The 20,060-nt window shown below is 34.8% G+C and overlaps 1 long non-coding RNA gene across 4 annotated transcripts in view; it reads right to left on the reverse strand.

The window, feature by feature from the left end:
- Positions 1–19,839, reverse strand: part of LOC141520341 (uncharacterized) — a 55,541-nt gene extending 35,702 nt beyond the window's left edge. For 3 of the 4 annotated variants that reach the window (XR_012477588.1, XR_012477590.1, XR_012477592.1), the window contains exon 1: positions 19,639–19,839. This is a non-coding gene — a long non-coding RNA (uncharacterized LOC141520341). Of the gene's footprint in view, positions 1–6,940; positions 7,037–19,638 lie in introns of all 4 variants that reach the window. The other variant, XR_012477595.1, reaches the window with a different exon arrangement.
- Positions 19,840–20,060: the final 221 nt, after the last annotated feature.

Genomic DNA, 20,060 nt, shown 5'->3' on the forward strand with positions numbered 1-20,060 from the left:
GCTGAGTGATATGAGCAGAACCAGAAGAAAATTGTACACTCTAACAGCAACATGGGGTGATGATCAACCTTAATGAACTTGTTCATTTCATCAGTGCAATAATCAGGGACAATTTTAGGGTTTCTGTGATGGAGAATACCATCTATATCCAAAGAAAGAATTGTGGAGTTTAAACAAAGACCAAAGACTATTACCTTTAATTTTTTTAAAGTTGTCTTATGTACTATGTAATTTTGCTATCTCTTATATTTTATTTTTTCCTCAAGGATATGATTTTTCTCTCAACACTTTCAATTTTGGTCAATGTATAGCATAGGAAAATGTAAAGATTATCAAACTGCCTTCTGTGAGAATGAAGAGGAGGGAAGGGAGTTTGGGGGATTAACTGTAAAATTCAAAACATTACAAAAAATGATAGGTAGAAACTACTATTGTATAAAATTGGAAAACAAATAAAATATTTATATTAAAAATTTCTACATGATCTTCAATTAAAGATGTCCAAGAAGCACTTGAAATTGCAAAACTGGTGGTTAGGATTGAGATTAGGGCTGAACAAATGTATCTAAGAATCATCTGCATAGAGATAATGATTGAATCCACAATAATTGATGTCTTTACCAAGTGAAATAGTATAGAGTTACAAGAGAAGAGGACCCAGGACAGTCTTGGTGGATGCTCATGCTCAGCAGCAATTTAGATGAAGGCACTGCAAAAGAACAATCAGAGGGGTAAGAGGAGAAACCCTAAAGAGAGAAGAGAGTCTGAAGATGAGGGGCATCTGCAATGTTAGAGGCTGCAGAGAGGTCAAGAAGATGAAGTCACCAAGTGCTCATAATTTTAGCAGACCAATGATGTGGGATTCAACATCAGGATTAGTTACTAATGGGCAGAATTATCAATGTACAAGCATGAAGTAATAATCTGCAGGATTTAATGGATTATACAAGATCCTAACAGCCCTAACACTAACAAGGATTGGTTTCCCAAAGATCCAGTTCATCCCCAAGACATATGTTGGGAGAAGGACTGTCAAGTTCCTCTTCACTCCAGACTATTGCTACCTTTGAATGCATCCTTGTTAATACGTTTTATAAGATTATATGTATATGTGTAATATACATACATATATATATATATATATATATATATATATATATATATATATATATATACACACACATATATATGTAGGGTAGTGCAGTGGATAAAGCACTGCCCCTGGAGTCAGGCAGACCTGAGTTCAAATACAGCCTCAGACACTTAATAATTACCTAGCTGTGTGACCTTGGGCAAATCACTTAACCCCATTGCCATAAAATAAATTTAAAAATTTTTAAAAGATTATGTGTAGAATTTGGTGAGAGTTGGGAGACGGTCAGATACCAAAGGTGAATGAGCAGCACTGAAAAGGTCTGAACAAGTCCTCTTACTAGAAGTGCTAAATCTTAAATACCTCATATATCCTATGTGTATATATGTATTATATATTTGTGTATCCATTTATAAAACTATTACATGGTAAGATTTAGTCTCCTTTCAAAGTATAAAAACAAAGTAGTGGAACAAGCCATGTCTATATCAGAAGCAAAACTTTAAATAGAATTTCAAGAGGCTCCTCTTGATTAATGTCTGGTTAACTACTAATAATAGACCCCAATATTTCATGCTGAACTTTATTAATGATCTATGGGTTGGAGAGTGAGCTCAATTTAACCTTCATAATAAAAACTGTCATACTTTCCTGTTCTCCACAATCCCTACCTTTAGAGCAGTTACAGTCACTTATGGAGGTATTTTAGGACTTCAAGAAACTCTAGTCATATACTTGGAGATACCTTAGGGCACTTCCCTAAATGGTTCTAAAAGCTACTGATTACCAAGATTTTGGATTAATATTTGAGGGGGGGCCTTTGCTTTTTATCTTAGACATAAATCCAAGGAAGGTTGCAAATGAAGTTTTGTTTTTCCCTATTCATGTTTTCAGAAGTCTTGACTGATGCATACTTCCAAGGAAAGAGAGAAAATTGGACAAGTTAACTTTGTAACTTAACTATTCACCCATGTGAATTGGAATATAGTCAGAAGAGGAAAAAACCACCTTGAGAAATTATAGGCAACAAATACCATTACAAAATTGAACACTTTCTTATATACAGGAAGCTTTTCAAAATTCTTGAGAGATTTTTTAAAAAATTGATTATCTTTCTGAGAACAAGATTCAAATTAGGATATTGCTTTTCTTTTTCTCAATTTGAATCAAAATCAAAAGAACTTTTTCATCTCTTAGAAAAGTATTAGTTCAAGTTCAAGCCTTTATTTTCTATCTATGTTCAAATAAACCTCTGGTTGGAGAGAGAGAGAGAGAGAGAGAGAGAGAGAGAGAGAGAGAGAGAGAGAGAGAGAGAGAGAGAGAGAGAGAGAGAGAGTTTCTACCTAGGCCAACCCAGGCCAACATTTGACTAAAAATATGTTATTTGCTCATTTTATGTTTATTCTTTCTTGCTCCTTAGAGAAGGAGCATTAGCCAAGGCTACATCACTATGAGTTTTGAAAGCCTAGGAGAAAGAATTAACAACTTATGGGAGAGATAGGTTATAACAGATTTTGAAGATAGCTGAGCAAGGTAAGAAGCAAAGTCCTAGCAACCTGTTTGACCAAGCAAAGAAGTGGATCAGAGGCAGTCAAGAGGATGTAGAAGTAATTCAACCATGAGCTTATTTTTTTTTTTTTGGTTTTTGCAAGGTAAATGGGGTTAAGTGGCTTGCCCAAGGCCACACAGCTAGGTAATTATTAAATGTCTGAGACCAGATTTGAACCCAGGTACTCCTGACTCCAGGGCCAGTGCTTTATCCACTATGCCACCTAGCCACAACCCCCCTCCTTTGTTTTAGAAAAAAGACCAGGACATTAGGGAGGTGACACTGTGACAAGAACATGAATTGTATTTGAATGAGAGGGATACCTTACTTTCTCTTCCAGAGTCATCTGAGTTCCAGTGACCAGATATGAATCAAGACAACTGGAGATGATCCTGGATGAGAAGCAATCAGGGTTAAGTGACTTGTCCGAGGTCACACAGCTAATAAGTATCTGGTTTTAGATTTGAACTCAGGTCTTCTGACTTCAAGACTGGCACTCTATCTTCTGCCATCTAGCTGCCCTTAACAGTAGCATCTCCCTGATGTCATGATCTTCAAAAACCAAGGACCAACATCATCATCGTTATCCATGAGCTTTGATTTATTCAAAAGTGAACTTGGTAAATCAAATGTTTTGCCTTTAACTACCTTAAAGAGACTACCCAGATATTGAAGGGACTTGGAGGAGACTCCTTCAGGTCTTAGAGAGGAAAGTCATGTAACTTCCGTTCTTGATATAACTTTTCAGTAAGTATTACTTTAAAAAATATTTTTAACGAGTATGAACTTTAATTCAACATCAGTTAAGACTAAAGGGCAAGTTAACACTAACACTAGAATTACACATTCTAGTTAGGCCTTCCTCATCTCACACCTGGATTATTTTTAATAGGTAGGTCTACCTGCCTCAAGTCTTTCCCCACTCCAATCTATCTTGTTTCAAAGTCTATCAGTCACCAAAGTGATTTTCCTAAAGCAAAGGTCCACTCATCATACACACACAATACACACACACACACACACACACACACACACACACACACACACACACACACACACACAGAGACATTCACACACACTGCTCAATCCTCAATAAACTTCAGTGTCTCCTAATTACTTCTATGATTAAATATAAAATAATCTATTTTGCATTTTAAAACCCCTTCATTATCTAACCCTCTCCTGCATTTCCAGTTTTCTCACAACTTTCTCCTAACATGGACTCTAGCCTCCTCATTGTTTCATTTTCTCTTTTATCCCCAATGCCTAGAATGTTCTTTCTCCTTCTCTCTAAGTATTTGGTTCCCTGGTTTTCTTTAAGTCGCAACTAAAGGTTCACTTTCTATAGGAAGTCTTCCCCAAGTCTTCTCAATTCTAGTGCTGTCTATTTTTTTTCTTATTTATCTTGTATATAGCTCATTTTGTTTATATAGCTTCTATTTTCAATCTAGCCTATGAATACCTTCATGCATTTTCCACTGGACAAAGTACATTGGAAAAAACACTAATAATTCTTATACATAAATTCATAAATGATTGATTGATTGACTCTATGTATCTGCTCCCCTCCCCCCAAAAGAGGAGCTACTACCCTCAGGGATACTTCTTGGACAGTATTTGGACAGTTACTTTTGATATTTTCAGCCTAGGTTTCACCCATTGCAACTGCATATATGTTTGTGATATCATGCTGTCTATCCAGATTCATGGATTTTTAAAAAACATCTTTCCTTTTTTCTACATTTCTTAAAGAAAAAAGAACAAAAGAGTGTGACTTTTTTATTGTCATGAAATCCTACACAGTAGGACATTGAAAACAATTTTCTCCTTTATTCTTATCTCTTTTCTGATAAGTTTATATAAATTCTTTTTTTTTAGGTTTTTTGCAAGGCAAATGGAGTTAAGTGACTTGCCCAAGGCCACACAGCTAGGTAATTATTAAGTGTCTGAGGCCGGATTTGAACTCAGGTACTCCTGACTCCAGGGCCAGTGCTCTATCCACTACGCCACCTAGCCACCCCATTATACCACCTATATAAATTCTTAAGAAATACTAGGACTATCATATAAACAAATCTTCCTTCAACTCTTGGTTTTAAGGGATAGGAAGGGAAAGAACCTACAATTTCAGTAGATAAACAAGGAGGGTAAAGTTGAGTAGTTTGGACAGAAACACAGCTTATTTTCAGCCTTAACTATGAATACCACCTAGGTAAAGTACACTGGAGAAAACACCAGTGATTCTCATACATAAATTCATAAACTTTTCTACAACAGCCTAGACAGCAAATCGCCAGGGTTGTCAGACAAATTCATTGACAACAGCAAAATGTTCTGCCAGATGCAATGCCTCAATACAAAAGTCCTGAGCAAATTTTCTGCAGCCATGAACAAGCAATGGGCACCTTGCCTTGTGGAGAAATGCCCACAGTGCCAAAATATACTGATCACAATATCAAAAGATAATGGTTTCCTCATGATTGCCACCCTGCAAGTTGCTGCCTCAGTTGCTTTGGTCATTGCTACAGAACAACCAGGGCTCTGCTAAGTAGATCCTACACATTTACATTGTACCATTTCTATACCATGGATTAGAAAGCTTCCAAAATCTCTTCCAGTTTTATATCTATGATCCTATGAGCCTACAATCCTATATAGTATAGGATTGTGTATATATATATATATACATATATATATATATATACACACACACACACATATATATATACATATTATATTATATATTACATTTGTATTCTATGCTAGGATACAAAGATTGAGAAGATACAGACTTACAGACTTCTGGGGATCTGCAGTCCAATAAGGAACAGGACTCATTTTCAGAAATAAACCATGATTCAAGAAAAATTGAATTGATGAGTACCCCATAATTGTATCTTTATAAGCACAGTGATAGAATGAGCTGAGTAGTCATTTAAAGAAAGCATGGGTAGTGCCGGAGTGCCAGAATGCCAGGCCTGGAGTCAGGAAGACTCACCTTCCTGGATTCAAACATGGACAAGCAGTGTGACCCTGGACAAGTCACTTAGTTTCCTCAATCTATAAAAATGAGCCAGAGAAGGAAATGGCAAACCATTCCTGAGTCTTTGCCAAGAAAAACTCAAATTGGGTCACAAAGAGTTAGACATTACTGAAAAGACTGAACAATAACAAGAAAAACAATAGTAGAGTAAAGAGCACTGAAATTCAGGCTATAGGAAGACCTGGTTGCTGGTGCCAGCCCTACCACTAATGAGCTCTGTAATCTGAGCCAATTCACTTAACTTCTTTGATTTCCAGCTTCCTTAATATATAAAAGAAAGGGACTATGCAGTTGACCAAAAATTTTATGATTCCATAAATTTCTCTTACTTTTGCATGCTGGGGAGATTCTGCTTCTCTAGATATTAAAATCACTGCAAGATTTAACCCCATATCCTGTATATACTACAAGTTAAATGGATCTACTCTAATTCCCATGATAGAAAACAGATCTTCTCATTGGATGACCCAAGACTGTTCAGTACACAAAAACATGAGTTAAGACCTCCTTATAAGCTATCCCATCTCCCTTCAAAATATTCTGCTTCTATCTCAGGCTAATTATATTTGATGACTTGACAATGTTAGTTGGGTGGGGAAACATCTAACTAACCCACAGGCTGTATAAGACTGGTGAAATCATTTGGTGTGACTACCACAGCAACTGCAGATGGAACTTGAAATTCAATAAATTAGGAACTTTTAAGGGGTAAATTAAATGTTTGACCAAATATAGCAGGCTAATTTTTATAGTGATAATTTTGCATGGCCTGTGAATGATGGCATAAATTTCCAAATGGTCCTTGGAAGATAAAAGTTCTCCAAACCTGTGGAAGTCAAATGATTTTTGCTTCCATCATTTAAAACAGAATAAATTCTAACATTTCTATTCAACATGATACCATATATGGAAAAATTTTATGAGTGACTTAGGGCAATTTTTCCTGTGTCTAACTTTTTCTATTATTAAAATGGGGTTAGAAATACATAACATATATTTCACAGAATTATTCTGAGTTGCCAGAAAGGAAATATGTTGAAACTTTTCAAGTTCAAGTTTAATGGCATAAATATACAAACCAATATCATTTTCTTAGCATCATTGTCAATTGGTAATTTGCATCTTCATTTCCTCCTAGCCAATAGACACAATTAAGGGTTTGATTTAGTTTTATGGTTTAGAGTAGGGTGAAATTTGACAAGCTTTTCAGAGGTATTTCTTTGGTACCAACAGTTCTTCCATACTTCATACTCACTTTGAAATGAACATAGATATGTTCTTTTTCCCATGGCCACAAAAACTGTTAGTGATTATGAATTTTCTGTCCATCCATATGAGCACATATCACTTGCTAGTTACAAAAAAGGAACCTCTAGTCAATTGTATGCTTATACATAACTTTTAATAACTAAATAAATTTAAGTTCTTGATTTGACCTCACCCACCACACAATTCCAATAATTTCAAATCTTTAAAGATTTCTAATAGTTAAAAAAAGCCATTTAGCCATAGTGGAAAAGAAGCTTAGAAAATGTATAGATCAAATAAGAGAATGGAATAGATAACAGAATATATCATGGCATCATGGCATGCATATCTTCAAAAATATTAAGCAATAAATAACTTCCCCTTGTCTCACCCCCCCCAAAAAAAGGATTACTAACTGCTTGATTTAAATTGTAAACTTATTCATGACACATAAACCACTTGTTTGAGATTTATGTATTTTATATATACATTTATATGCCATTAAAATGAAGGTTTTTTAAGATTTAAAGCAAGAATCTTATTTAACAGTCATAAAATGCATTTGATGCTTCTAAAAGGACACTCTTTTTAAAAAAAAACCTTAATATGTACTTATCATCCATAATCCCATATTTTTTTTAAATGTAGAAAACAACATGGTTCTTTTCTTCTTTTCAGTTAATAGTATTCTATGTATATATGTGTGTCATCTCCCTTTGGTGAAAGGGAGATGACATCATAGAGAAATTATTTTTTTCTCTCCACCTTTTAATTCTATGTCAATGGACCTTTCAGTCTAGGTCCTATATTATAATAAAAGACAATGTCACTAAGCATTAACAATAACAACCTGGTGCCCAATGACCCAGCAGTTGCAGGTTCCAGTCCAGTGGTGCACAAGTCACTTTGACCTCCACTATCCATTGCTCAACCTCCTAAGAACCAACTGTCCTGCCTGTAATATTAACTTCTGGGAAGTGATTTTTATTCATTTTGGCTGCTGTTTTTGGACTTGTTCTCACTGCTGAGTTGTAAGGACAGTTTATCAGGCTTAATTACCTTCATCTTGTTAAGTAGCTCAATTTTTTTCTTTAAAAAAGCCAACAACATATATGCTGTTAATAAGATTAGCAGTTTGGGCTTGATGCCAGATACTACCTCTACGTAGATACATTGACAAATTTTTTTAAAGAAAAACAAGTAAAAGACTTTCTACCAAATAAAAATGGCTTTTGGAAAATTCAAAGTAAATTAGGAGATTGTGGAATGCATCTAAGGAGTAGGAAAAAAAAGCTGTAAATGTGACCATTAATCATCATGAAATCAATTTTGACTTTCTAGCCAAAATGAAATAGAATAGTTTGGAGATCTTAATTCTGATAAAGTATGATAAACAAACTGCCCACCAATCAATTTCATAACTCTTATTTAGATACTCATGTTAAGGGACTGGAGCCAGAGACACTGGGATTTCCCTGCTTATCCTAGAGAAATAAGCAGAAGTAATAAGACAATAAATTTCAAGGCATCAGAAGGACTATCACAAGAGGATCTCAGAACTGACCTATTTTTTGAGATCTTTAAAACATTAACAAGGTTGGGACCTGGGGGTGGGGGTGAGGGTAAAGAACAGCTACTACTTGAACAATGAGAGTAGGTATTTAGATTTGGAAGCCCTACTGCCTCTGAACTTCTTGTCTCATGTGGAAGCTACATATATTCTGCTCTGCATTTCACAGTTCTGTAGCTTTCCACTACCTCTAAGCTTGTGAGCAAACATCTATTTGTCCTGAACTCACGTTCCATATTCTTGCACTCATGGAAAACTTGGTCCTTTAGAAGACACTTCATCTTTGACACCCCCCCCCCAGTAATAGGTTGCAACTTAGTGAGTTCACTTAACTTTTCTCTAAGAGAAGACTTAGGCATATGCTTATTCTTCACTGACTTCCAAACTCTCCAGAGACCAAACTCACTTAGTGAAAAATGGAACTTATTGCCTTGAGAAGTACAAGAATAGATTCATCTTCCTGAGTTCAAATCTGGTCTCAAACACTTACTAGCTGTATGACCTTCAGCAAATCACTTAAACCTCTTTGCCTTAGTTTCTTCATTTGCTACCCCAGAATCATCTAGTCTAGCTCTCTTGTTTTCCAGATAAGGAAACTGAGGGAGGTTAAGCAATTTTTCCCAGGGTCACATAGCTAGTAAGTTTCTAAGATCAGATCTAAGATCTAAGATCTAAAACCAGATCCACACTGGGTTCAAAAACAGGGTCTAGACACTTGTTTTTAGTATCCTTCTACTTTCTCTTTTAGATATCCTAACCAACTACCTAATATTTCTTTCTTGTTCATTTTCTAGATGCCTAACCTACTCATCTAGGGTTTTATTGTTATTTTAAAACAGACATAATGATAATAAACATTTATATAGCATTTTAAAATTTGCAAAGTACTTTACATCCATTATCTCAGAACAATTCCATGAGGTAGATACTGTAAGTTTTATTATTCTCATTTTGTAGATAAGAGTTTCAGTAACTTGGCCTCAGTCATACTAGAAAGTGACAAAGGTGGGTTTTGAACCATGGTAAATAGTCAATTTTCAAAAAGTATTTATTCAGCATATACAATATACTGTGAGCTTGCTTTTCCTGAATTCCAGAAAATATTCTACCTAGTATTGTCAATATATTATGCTTCTATAAACTATTATATGACTAAACATGTTAAAAATGCTTTACAGGACATCCTGTTAGAGGGTAAGATGAAAATCTGCCACTAAACATCTTATCCAATTCAGCACTACATGAGATAACCAAAAACCACAAACAATATAGGGGAGGATGAGCCAGCTTTAAAGTTGGGCAGAAGTCTGATAAATAGTTCTGAAACCAGGAATGTCTTAGGTATGACCTATGAGGAGCCACATTAGAGAATGGAGATCCCTGATCAGGGAGCTGGGACAGTATGCCTGCTTCAAGTCCTTCCAGGTAACCTAAAGCCAACACTCTTATTTAAGCCACCAACAGAGCACAAGGCCAGTTTTGAATGTATGACTGTCCAGAAAGGAAAACAATGCAATACTTGGACAATGCAGCCAATGTATGGAAAATGAGGGCATTGAAGGGTCATGAGACCAATACATTTGTGACCTGTCAGGGACATACCATGGGATTATCACAACTAAACACTATTGATTTTGCAAGAAGAAATAGGCAGAGATAGAGTTACAGTAAATATCAAACTGAGTAATGAGGAGGCAGAGAGAAGAATCACTGGGCTCCTAAGAATTATGACTAAAGGCATGTACTATATGTCATATTTCAAGAAATAATTATAACAGCTAGCATTTGTCTAGTGTTTTAAATTAGCCAATAATAACACAAGCATTTATACATAGTTATGCAAAAAGTTATCACATTTTGATCCTCATAACAACCCTGAAAGATATGTGATATAATTACATTCATTTTGTAGGTAGAGAAACTAAGGCACATAGAAGTTGTGACTTACATGGAGTCACACACCTAGTAAATTTCTACAGCCAGATTTGAATTCAGGTTTTTCTGACTCCAGACCCAGCTCTCTCTATCTGTCTTACCTAGCTACTTCTCCAAAAATATTTTTAATTGCCTTATATTCATTAGAATTAGAGAACAAAGTGAAAAAAAATTTTATCTACCCAATCACCAACTAAAATTCTCCAAATCAAACAAATCAAAAATTAATACTGTTTAAAATTTAGGGTTCCAGGTCAAAGAAAAAGTATTCCAAGCAGATAGGGAACAAGAGTCAGGATCACAAACAACTACATTGCAACTACAGTAAAGGATAGGTGAAATCATAAAAAGATATTCCAGAAGGCTTATCAAATCATCCTGCCAATTTTAGTATAGTACTATAAGGGGGAATTGTATCTTTAATAGTGCTGACATCTTTCAAGCATTCCTGATGAAAAAATATCAGAAGTAGGTAGAAACTTTGAAACCACCAGATGAAAACAAAATGTAGAAAACTAAATACATTTTAAGTAAATTGGAAGGGGTTGAATATTGAGGAACTAGATAACATGCTAATACAAGGAGAAAAGACTTTTGAAATCTCTAGTCACAGAAAGAAAAGACTTTTGGAGTTTCTAATCACAAAAAGAAAAAAGAAAGAAAAACTGGAGGGGAGGGGAGGGTATTTTTTTTTTGGTCTTGATTTTAATAAACAAAATGCTAAGTCATCCTAATAATCACTGCTCTGAACTTTGCAATGCTCTATCCACTATATATCATTAAGCTGTCCTTAATATTCCACATAAATGGTGTTCAGGTGTGGGTGTGTGTGTCTATTGGTATATATATACATATATATATATATATATATACATTCATGTATGTGCTTGTTTCTGTTTCTATATATATGTACATTTGTGTATATACACATATAAACTGATTTTTAAGCAAAGAAAGAAAATAACATTAGTAAAACATCTAAAAATTGAAGAGAGTATAAGTACATTCAAAACACAAAGAACAGTTTTGTTATATTTTAATACAATATACACTGGTTTGAAAACTATGTAATAAAAATTCACAGAATTATATACTAAACTATGCCTTGAGATACTAAAATATCTTTGAGAATTGTATAACTAAAGAATAGAGAGGATTACAGAAGTTAAAATAAAGAACTTTGATTATTTCAAATTCAGAAGTACTTTACAAAAACAATATAGTTAAGATTTAGAAAGAAAATAGGTAATCTTTGCTGAGTTTCCTCTGATAAAGGTCTCTTTATAAAACATGTAAGAAACATTCAAATTTTTAAGAATATCAGCCATTTCCCAACTGATATGGTTGAAGATATGAAAAGACAGTTTTCAAGGAAAGAAATGAAGCCTATCAATAGCCATATTTTTAATATTCCAAATCTTTAATAATGATATAAATACAAAAGCAACTCTGTGTTTCTACTTCAGATAGATAAGATTGACCAAAAAATTTTACCAACGATAGACAGGCTATGGAAAAACAAGCAAATTAATGCACAATTCATGAAGTTAGACATTGATCTAGCCATCCTGGGAAACAATTGAAAACTTTGTCCCCAAATTCCCTAATCTGTGCATCAACTTTTGCCCAATGATAACATTATACCCATACTTCCAAAGAATTCCAAGAAATAGAGAAAGGACCCATCTACACAAAAATGTTTATAGTAGGTGTTTTTATCATGTCAAGGAGCTCAAACTGGGAAATAATTGAGCAAATTAAGGAATATATTAATGTAAAAGAATAATATTATATCGAGGTTCAAAGAGCTGACATCCTATTCAACAAGACCTGCTGATGTAAATGATGAAATGATTGTTATTGGAGAACTTTTGGAAGATATAAGCAAACTAAGGCAGAGTAGAATAAGCAGAAAAATAATTTATACAATAATAAAAACATAATAAAACTGATCAACTTTGAAAAACTTAAGGATGTTGATTAATGCAATGGTCAATCTTGATTCCAGAGGAGTAATAATGAAGAATACTATCCCCCTTCCTGATAGAGAAGGGAAGGACTAAAAAAATATGTGGGGTATGATCAATGTGGGAATTTGTTTTGCTTGCCTATGAATATTTGATAAACATGTTGCTTTTATTTCTCCATGAAAGAAGGAGATAGGAGGGAGAAGAGGGAGAGTGTTATTTTAATGCTCATTAATTTAGAAAAAGAATCCTATTAAAAAAAAGAATTATAGAGTATTATGTGAGTATAAAATATCACTAGGATTATGGGATTATTTTTCCCTGTAGAATTTCTATTTCAATAAGTGATTCTTAAAGACTAAAATGTCTTTGTAAAAGAGTAAGATTTGGTTATTCCTTTCTTCAGTTGATGAACACATAGCATGTATTCATAGGTGAGGTTTTAATGTGTTAACAAGGTGTTAATACCTTGGTATGATAAGCACTTCTTTCTAAGTCAGAAGGGTACAACTTTATTGGACCAACAAAAGTCTTAAATAGCTATGTTTTGGAGTCAGTTGGAATCAGTCAGAGAGAGAACAACAATAGATCAACCTTTTCAGTTCTTGAGGAAATGGGGACGACTAAGAGATATTTTCTTCTAGGCAAATAATCCAAATTGTTTCTAGAATAGAAATTACTCAACAAAAAGATTGGAGAATCAATTTGAGAAAGTTTGAGGAATTGTTGACACATATTCCAAATAGGAAAATAGAGAGGCAGTTACTTGAGGATGGGAAGCAGCTTCAATAGAGGGACCCCAGACAGTAGAAAAAAAACAACTTGAAATGAATTCAGGGAGCTAGTTCTAGCAAAAAGAGTAGCCAGATCTGTTAGCTCCACTTAATAAAGCCATAGCATCCTTTGTGGAGTTTTATAAAGATTCCCTAAAGAGAGAAAGTTTTTCAAGTCCTGATATACCCAGAATTGTGTCTTTGAATACATGTCTGCTTCACTGTCATTGTCTACTGTTTGTACCTGCCTTTTATAAAGACATTGTGTATTAGTGGGAGAATACAGTCTGGATTTTCAAGGGGCAGCCAAGTAGCTCAGTGGAGAAAGTATGAACCTGGAGTCAGGAGGGCCCAAGTTCAAATCTGATCTCAGAAACGTAGCTGTGTGACCCTGGGCAAGTTATTTAACTTTATTTGGCTCAGTTTCTTCATCTCTAAAATGAGCCGTTGAGGAAAGTAACAAGCCACTTCAGAAAATGGTAGCATGAAGAGTTGGACAGGCAATTAAACAAGAACATTTTTAGATTTATGGGAAGATGAAATATTTCATAGCTAATACTTTACTATTTCAACTTAGGAAATGATTTTTCTATGAGGTAATTATTTTTATTGATTTGACTTTTAAATTTTATTTTTATTTTATACTTTAATATTAAATAAATGGATATTTCATATCTAGAGAAAGGGAAAATACTGATTATACATGAAACTATAGATGTCAGTTATGTAAAACTAACTTTTCTTTTTAAATGTATAACAAGTTCAAACTGTGGTTTCTGAAGTTATTATACTTGTACATGCTTCTTTTTGGTCTTCTTTCTGTTCTTAGCATATTATTCAAAATATGCATCAATATCTTAATGCCTAACTCTTCTGGAGGTCTCCCCAACTCCATGGGGGAAAGTAAGATTTTTAAAATCTTTTTTTTTGGTTCTTTTTAAAAAAATTTTTTTTCTAAGATTTGTTGCACTTGTGTTCAAACAGCATATTTCTTTGAGGTTTTACTTATAGATGTTTTCAAGTTATTTCTTCTGAATTTGTTTCTTGAACTTCCCTCTCACCTTTTAGTTTTTAAAAATCAGATTCTTTTTTATTGTTTGCTTATTTTCCAATCTTCTTATTCTTGACTTTGAACTTTATGTTGTATTGAGCTCTGTTCTTTTAAGAGAGGTTGTCTGACCTGAGCTTCAGTCTTTTCTATCTATCTGCCACTTTCAGGGCTCAATTTGGAGGCTTGGAAGTTTCAGTGTTTTCAAGGTGATGTAATTCAGGGAGAGGTATGGTCATTGCCAATGCTCAGATAACTTTACACAGGTAAGGCCCCTGCTCCCTCACACCTGTGAGTGCTCCTCTTCACCCTGGAACTATAACTCAGAATTGGAAAATGGACAATAGAGCTGCCAGATGGCATCTCCATATTATTATAGGATCCCTTAAGAATTCTTTCTGCCCAAGTACTTGGTCCTTTTGCCAACCCTGAGTGCTGGCTGTCCTCCATCGTTGCTATTGCCAGTACTTTTTGGCTCCACTACTACCTTCCCAATTAGGGTCTTTGCCCCAGGGTCCACAAACTTCTCTTTCTGTTCTACTAAGTTGTGCTGGAGGGTGGGGTGGGGGAGACCATGATTGTCTTGACTTCTTTTTGACTTTCTCACTCAGAATCTGTTTTGGCATATTTTTATGTCATTATGCAAGAAGTCCTGGGGAGGATGAAGCAAAGAAGTCTTAGGGAGGATGAAGCAAAGTAGTTGATCCCTCACTGCACCATCTTGATTCTACTACCTGGCTTATTATTAACGAAAAATACACTAGTGAAGGACTTTGAGCTCTAGTATTAGAAGGTCACAAAAGATAATGCTTGAAACCTGAGTATAGTCATCCCTCTGACATCTCAACCTGCATACTTGTGAATACTGAGTTGGGAGATATTTCAGAATGAATGCTACATTATTAAAAAAAAACTATAATGGTACAATTGGTGCAATGGTGACAAAAGTGAGTGGCAATCATTATTTAGCAGAATGCTTGTCTAATCAGGAAGCCTTGTTTTAGTTGTTGATCTTCATATTTGAATAGGACCAATTTCATCATGGGGTTCTAGTTTGACTTGTGCAAGAATTGGATTTAAGTGAAGCAGAGTTACACAAAGTCCTTAGTCTCACTGCCTCTTCCAGAGTCATCAAAGTCTAATAGCAAGACAAAGGTCAAGATGGCTGGAGATGGTTCTGGATGCAGGAAATGACGTTAGCAAATTTAATGTTTCGCCAAACTTTAAACACTTCACAGGTCCTACTTCAATCACGTTCATGGCCCATTGGAATAAATTGTTCTCAACTGCCCATTCCACTGGGAGTAATCTTCACATGCTTAGAATAGACACCTCCCTACCTCACTGACAGGTTCAAGGTCTCTTGATTACCCTCAATCTGGTTTAGCCCCATCTGCCTAGATGGCTTTACTAGGATGTGACCACTAAATGCGCAGCTTCCTGTAGACACAGGTGAAAGCTGAGTGACAGATGAACATCACAGGTGGATGAGTAGTCATGAAAAGGGCTCGGCAAACTCTGATATAAAAGGGACTAGTGCTTCCTGAACATCCCATATCACCCTTATTGCAAAATTACAGTAGCCTTCTAGTGGATCTACATACCTCAATCCTTTCTTCATTCCAATCCATCACTAGTGATTTTCCTAAAGTACAGGTCCAACCATGTCACACACACACACACACACACACACACACACACACACATCCCTTTCCCCCAACTTGCTAAACTCAAATGACTCCCAATGGCCTACAAGACCCCCCCCCCAAATCCTCTTTTTTGACTTGCAAATTCTTCTTCATCTCCCCCTTTCCCATCTTCTTACACCTTACTACCTTAACCTTATTCTTTTTTTCATTGTCACTGGTCTCCTTTTATTCTACAAACACTCCATCTTGTGAGCACAGATATTTTCTCTGTTGACCTGAACTGCTCTTCCTCCTTATACCTACCTACCAACTTCCCTGGCTTTCTACAAGTCCCAACTAAAATTCCATCTTCTACAGAAAATATACAACACAAGATCAGATTTAGAAAATTCCAAAGGTAATAAAATTCACATGAATAGTTTTGTTATTGAAGTTGTCTGAATATATTGTAAACTGATACATACATCATACTCATAAATCAGTGAAAGGATGTGTGGATTTCTGATATGATAAAATGAATCCTATAATGAAATGAACTTTTTTTCCATGACAACATGAAATTTGCTACAGAAAGTTTTGACAATATTACTCCTCAACCACTAACATCACAAAATTCTAGGCATATGTAGAATAATGGATCTTTGTAAAACAACTGAATAAGATATTTCTTGAGACTTGTCTAAACATGTCATTGTAAGTGTCTAAGTGACACAGGATAAAGTAATATATAAAATGAAAATCCTAGAGCTGAGAAAGGACTAAGTTTTTAAAATAAAGAGGCATGATAGATTCCCGATATCTTCAAGAAAATCAAGTTTGATCAGCATTTCTAAATTTTCAACCTAAATATTATTCTATGTTTATTATGTTTTATGGCTTAAAGTTAATGTATGAATGAAAAAGATGAAAAATAAAAACTTTCAAATTCCAGAAACATTCTTTGCTTTTATATTTTGTACATTCTAAACTGTTAAATGCTTTCTTGTCATTCAAGAAAGATTTTATTTTGAGTTTTATAATTTTTCATCTAATCAGTCTGTTAGTCTTTACATTGTTTCCATGGTATACATTGATCTAAGTTGAATGTGATGAGAAAGAAATCATATCCTTAAGGAAGAAAAATAAAGTATAAGAGATAGCAAAATTACATAAAAAGATAACAGTATTTTCTAAGTTAAACGTAATAGTCTAAACCGTTAAATGTAACAATTTTTAGCCATAAATTTAAAATAAGAATTTTTCAAAAAGTATGAAGTATCAGACAACTGTAAGCTACCTGTAGCATTAAATTCGCATGAAGACTCATAACTATATGCTTTATTAAAGAGATAGTTCCCTTCAACATTGAGCATTATATAAATAAAATACAATATGGATCCACTGAATTGGTGAATTCTCTTCAGAGTATTTGACTGTGGTAATGGAGCTGTGCTACTCAAAAGGTTTAATGAAATAACTGGACTACTAAATCTTGCAGAGTAAATAAGAAATAGAAATAATCTGCTGAATTTTAATATAATAGCACTCAATTGCAAATTCTGCATTTCATTAACTTTTGTTGAAGGGGTCACTTCTGAGAATGAAATACATAAAACTTTCACATTGTTAAAGCAAGATGCTTTTTAAAAATAAAAACTTGGATTCTTATGTAATGGGGTACATGCCCAAGGTTACAGAGCTAGTAAGTGTCTGGGGTTAAATTTGAACTTGGTGCTTCCTGAATCCAGGGCAGCTAGATGGCACAGTGGATAGACTGTGGGACTAGAATAAGGCAGATTCATCTTCCTGAAATCAAATATGTCTTTAGATTAGACAGATTATTAGCTGTGAGACCCTGTGCAAATCATATAACCCTCTTTGCCTCAATACCTTCTCTGTAAAATGATCTAGAAAAAAAATTCCACTTTCTTTACCAAGAAAACCCTAGCAAAGATTTGGACACAAGTGAAATGGCTCAACAACAACAAACATCTTGACTCCAGCCAAAACACTCTATCCATTGAGCCTAGCTGCCTCTTAGGCAACAGAGATTAAGCGACTTGTCCAAAGTCATACAGTAAGTGTCTGAGTCTGGTTTTGGACCCAGGTTTTCCTAACTATAGGCCCAGTGCTCTATTCCTAAGTGGTCTGGTCACTAACTCATTATACTAAGTCATGATTTTTATTCAATATCAGACTCAAACTTTGCATACAAGATGGTTAATCTGAAATTAAAATGGAAGTCAGGGGAAAATAAAATCATTCCAAATACAATTTTTCATAGGATTTAGACCTGGAGAGAACATTAGATATCATCTAACCTAACTTTCTCTTTTTCACAGATGAAGACCAGAGAGGTTAAGTAACTTGTCCAAGATCACACAGATATTAGGTAGCAGAGTCATGTGAAGGAATTCAGATCCTCTAAAAAATCAGAGCTATTCCCCTTCCACTAAACTGTATTTGGGTTTCAAATATATAAAATTAAGCCAGACTTCTTAAGGAAATAAAAAAATTATATGTTTATTTGGACAGTGTAAAGGAAAAAAGCTGTAAATCTGTTGTCAAGTGTGCCATTTATGAAATTATATACTTTGAATGAAAGAGGGTGGTAAGGTGAAAAATGTCACTTTAAAGTAGTGCTTAAAAGGTTTGAAAAGTCCTTTATATACAAGGTATGGTTATTATTTAATCTTCATAGCAACTCTGTGAGAAAAATATTTCAAGCATTATTATCTTCTTTTTAATGGCAAAAAAATCATTGCTGAAGTCAGCCAGAGTCACAATGTTAATAATTGCACACAATAGGATGCAAACCCAAGTATGGAACTCCCAATTCCAATTTCATACTCAAAACTCTAAACCAGAGGTGTTAAATACAGGTCCAGTGGCCCTCATGTTCTTGCTATTCCCAAGCACTGAATCTAAGTAAAATGTAGTTGGGAAATAATTAACAAAATAAACAAAAACATTGAAAATGCTACATTTTAAAACTAAATCAATATGCTTCCTTCTGGGATCCTTATGTATGGATTTATGGACTCTGTTTCCCATTTGAGTTTTCTCCAAACCACTTCTCTAAACTTCCTTCATATGGAAATGTGAAGGTCTTCATAATGAACTGCAGGATGCCAAGAAATCTCATAGTAACTAATTAGTTCTTTCTCACCAGAAGTTGAGTCAGGATTGCCACCCTCTTAAACAGATTGGAAAATTGACTCTCAAAGTGAATAACTGAACTTCCCCAGGTCACCTGAGGACTGCTACTAATGCCAGTGCAGTCTTCATTTAACATAATGGTTGAAGATGCCTCTATATATAAAGAGACACCAAATGTCTTTTTAGCTTCAGTTCATAATGAACTGAAACCAGTTCAAAAGTTTTGTTTTGGGAAGTCATTTGTTTCAATCACTATTAATGATTGGGGGGGGGGGGGAGTAAGCAGTAGTAAATATAGGTTACTTCCAAGTATATCCCTTTCTCCTATCGCTCAATAGAAGATTCATGTTATTCATATCTACTATTCAATCAAAATTCTGATAGTTGTCCACAGATACCCGTGTCTTTCCTCAATGACTTTGATACCTGGCTTAAAATTTTTTTCTCCTCCCCAACTCCTACCCCATAATAGGGGACTTCAAATATTCTCTCTCTAATCATTCTAATTCCTCAATCTAATCATTCAGTTCCTCAAACTACGCACCTCCCACAAATTACTCTACCACCCTTACATAAGCCACATACAAAAATACTCTTGATCTTGCCATCACTCATAAAATCTCACCTCCATGTCCAAAATTTCTGAAATTCCCTTATCCAGTCATAATCTATTGCCATTTCATCTCTACCTCTGCCTTTCCTTATATAACCTTACTCTTCATCCACATCATGACTTCCAATCCTTTGATCCTTCACTTCTCTTCAAACCATTTCCCCTGCATTAGCCATTCTTTCCTCTTCCCATATTGGTGTTGTGGTGAATCAATTCAATGCTACAATACTACATTGCCCTCTCTTGCATGCAGTCCTTTATCACATCACCAATTATGACCAGACTAGCCTCATCCTTGACTCTCTCATCTCCTTCACAACCATAAACATGCTGCTGAATGAAAGTGGAAAAACTCATGCAACCATTCCTGGGTCCACTACAAATTTATTTTATATAATCTTAACAGGGCCCACACTGATGCTAGGTATCCTACT

The sequence above is a fragment of the Macrotis lagotis genome, chromosome 1 (assembly GCF_037893015.1).
Source record: "Macrotis lagotis isolate mMagLag1 chromosome 1, bilby.v1.9.chrom.fasta, whole genome shotgun sequence".
Lineage (NCBI taxonomy): Eukaryota > Metazoa > Chordata > Mammalia > Peramelemorphia > Peramelidae > Macrotis > Macrotis lagotis.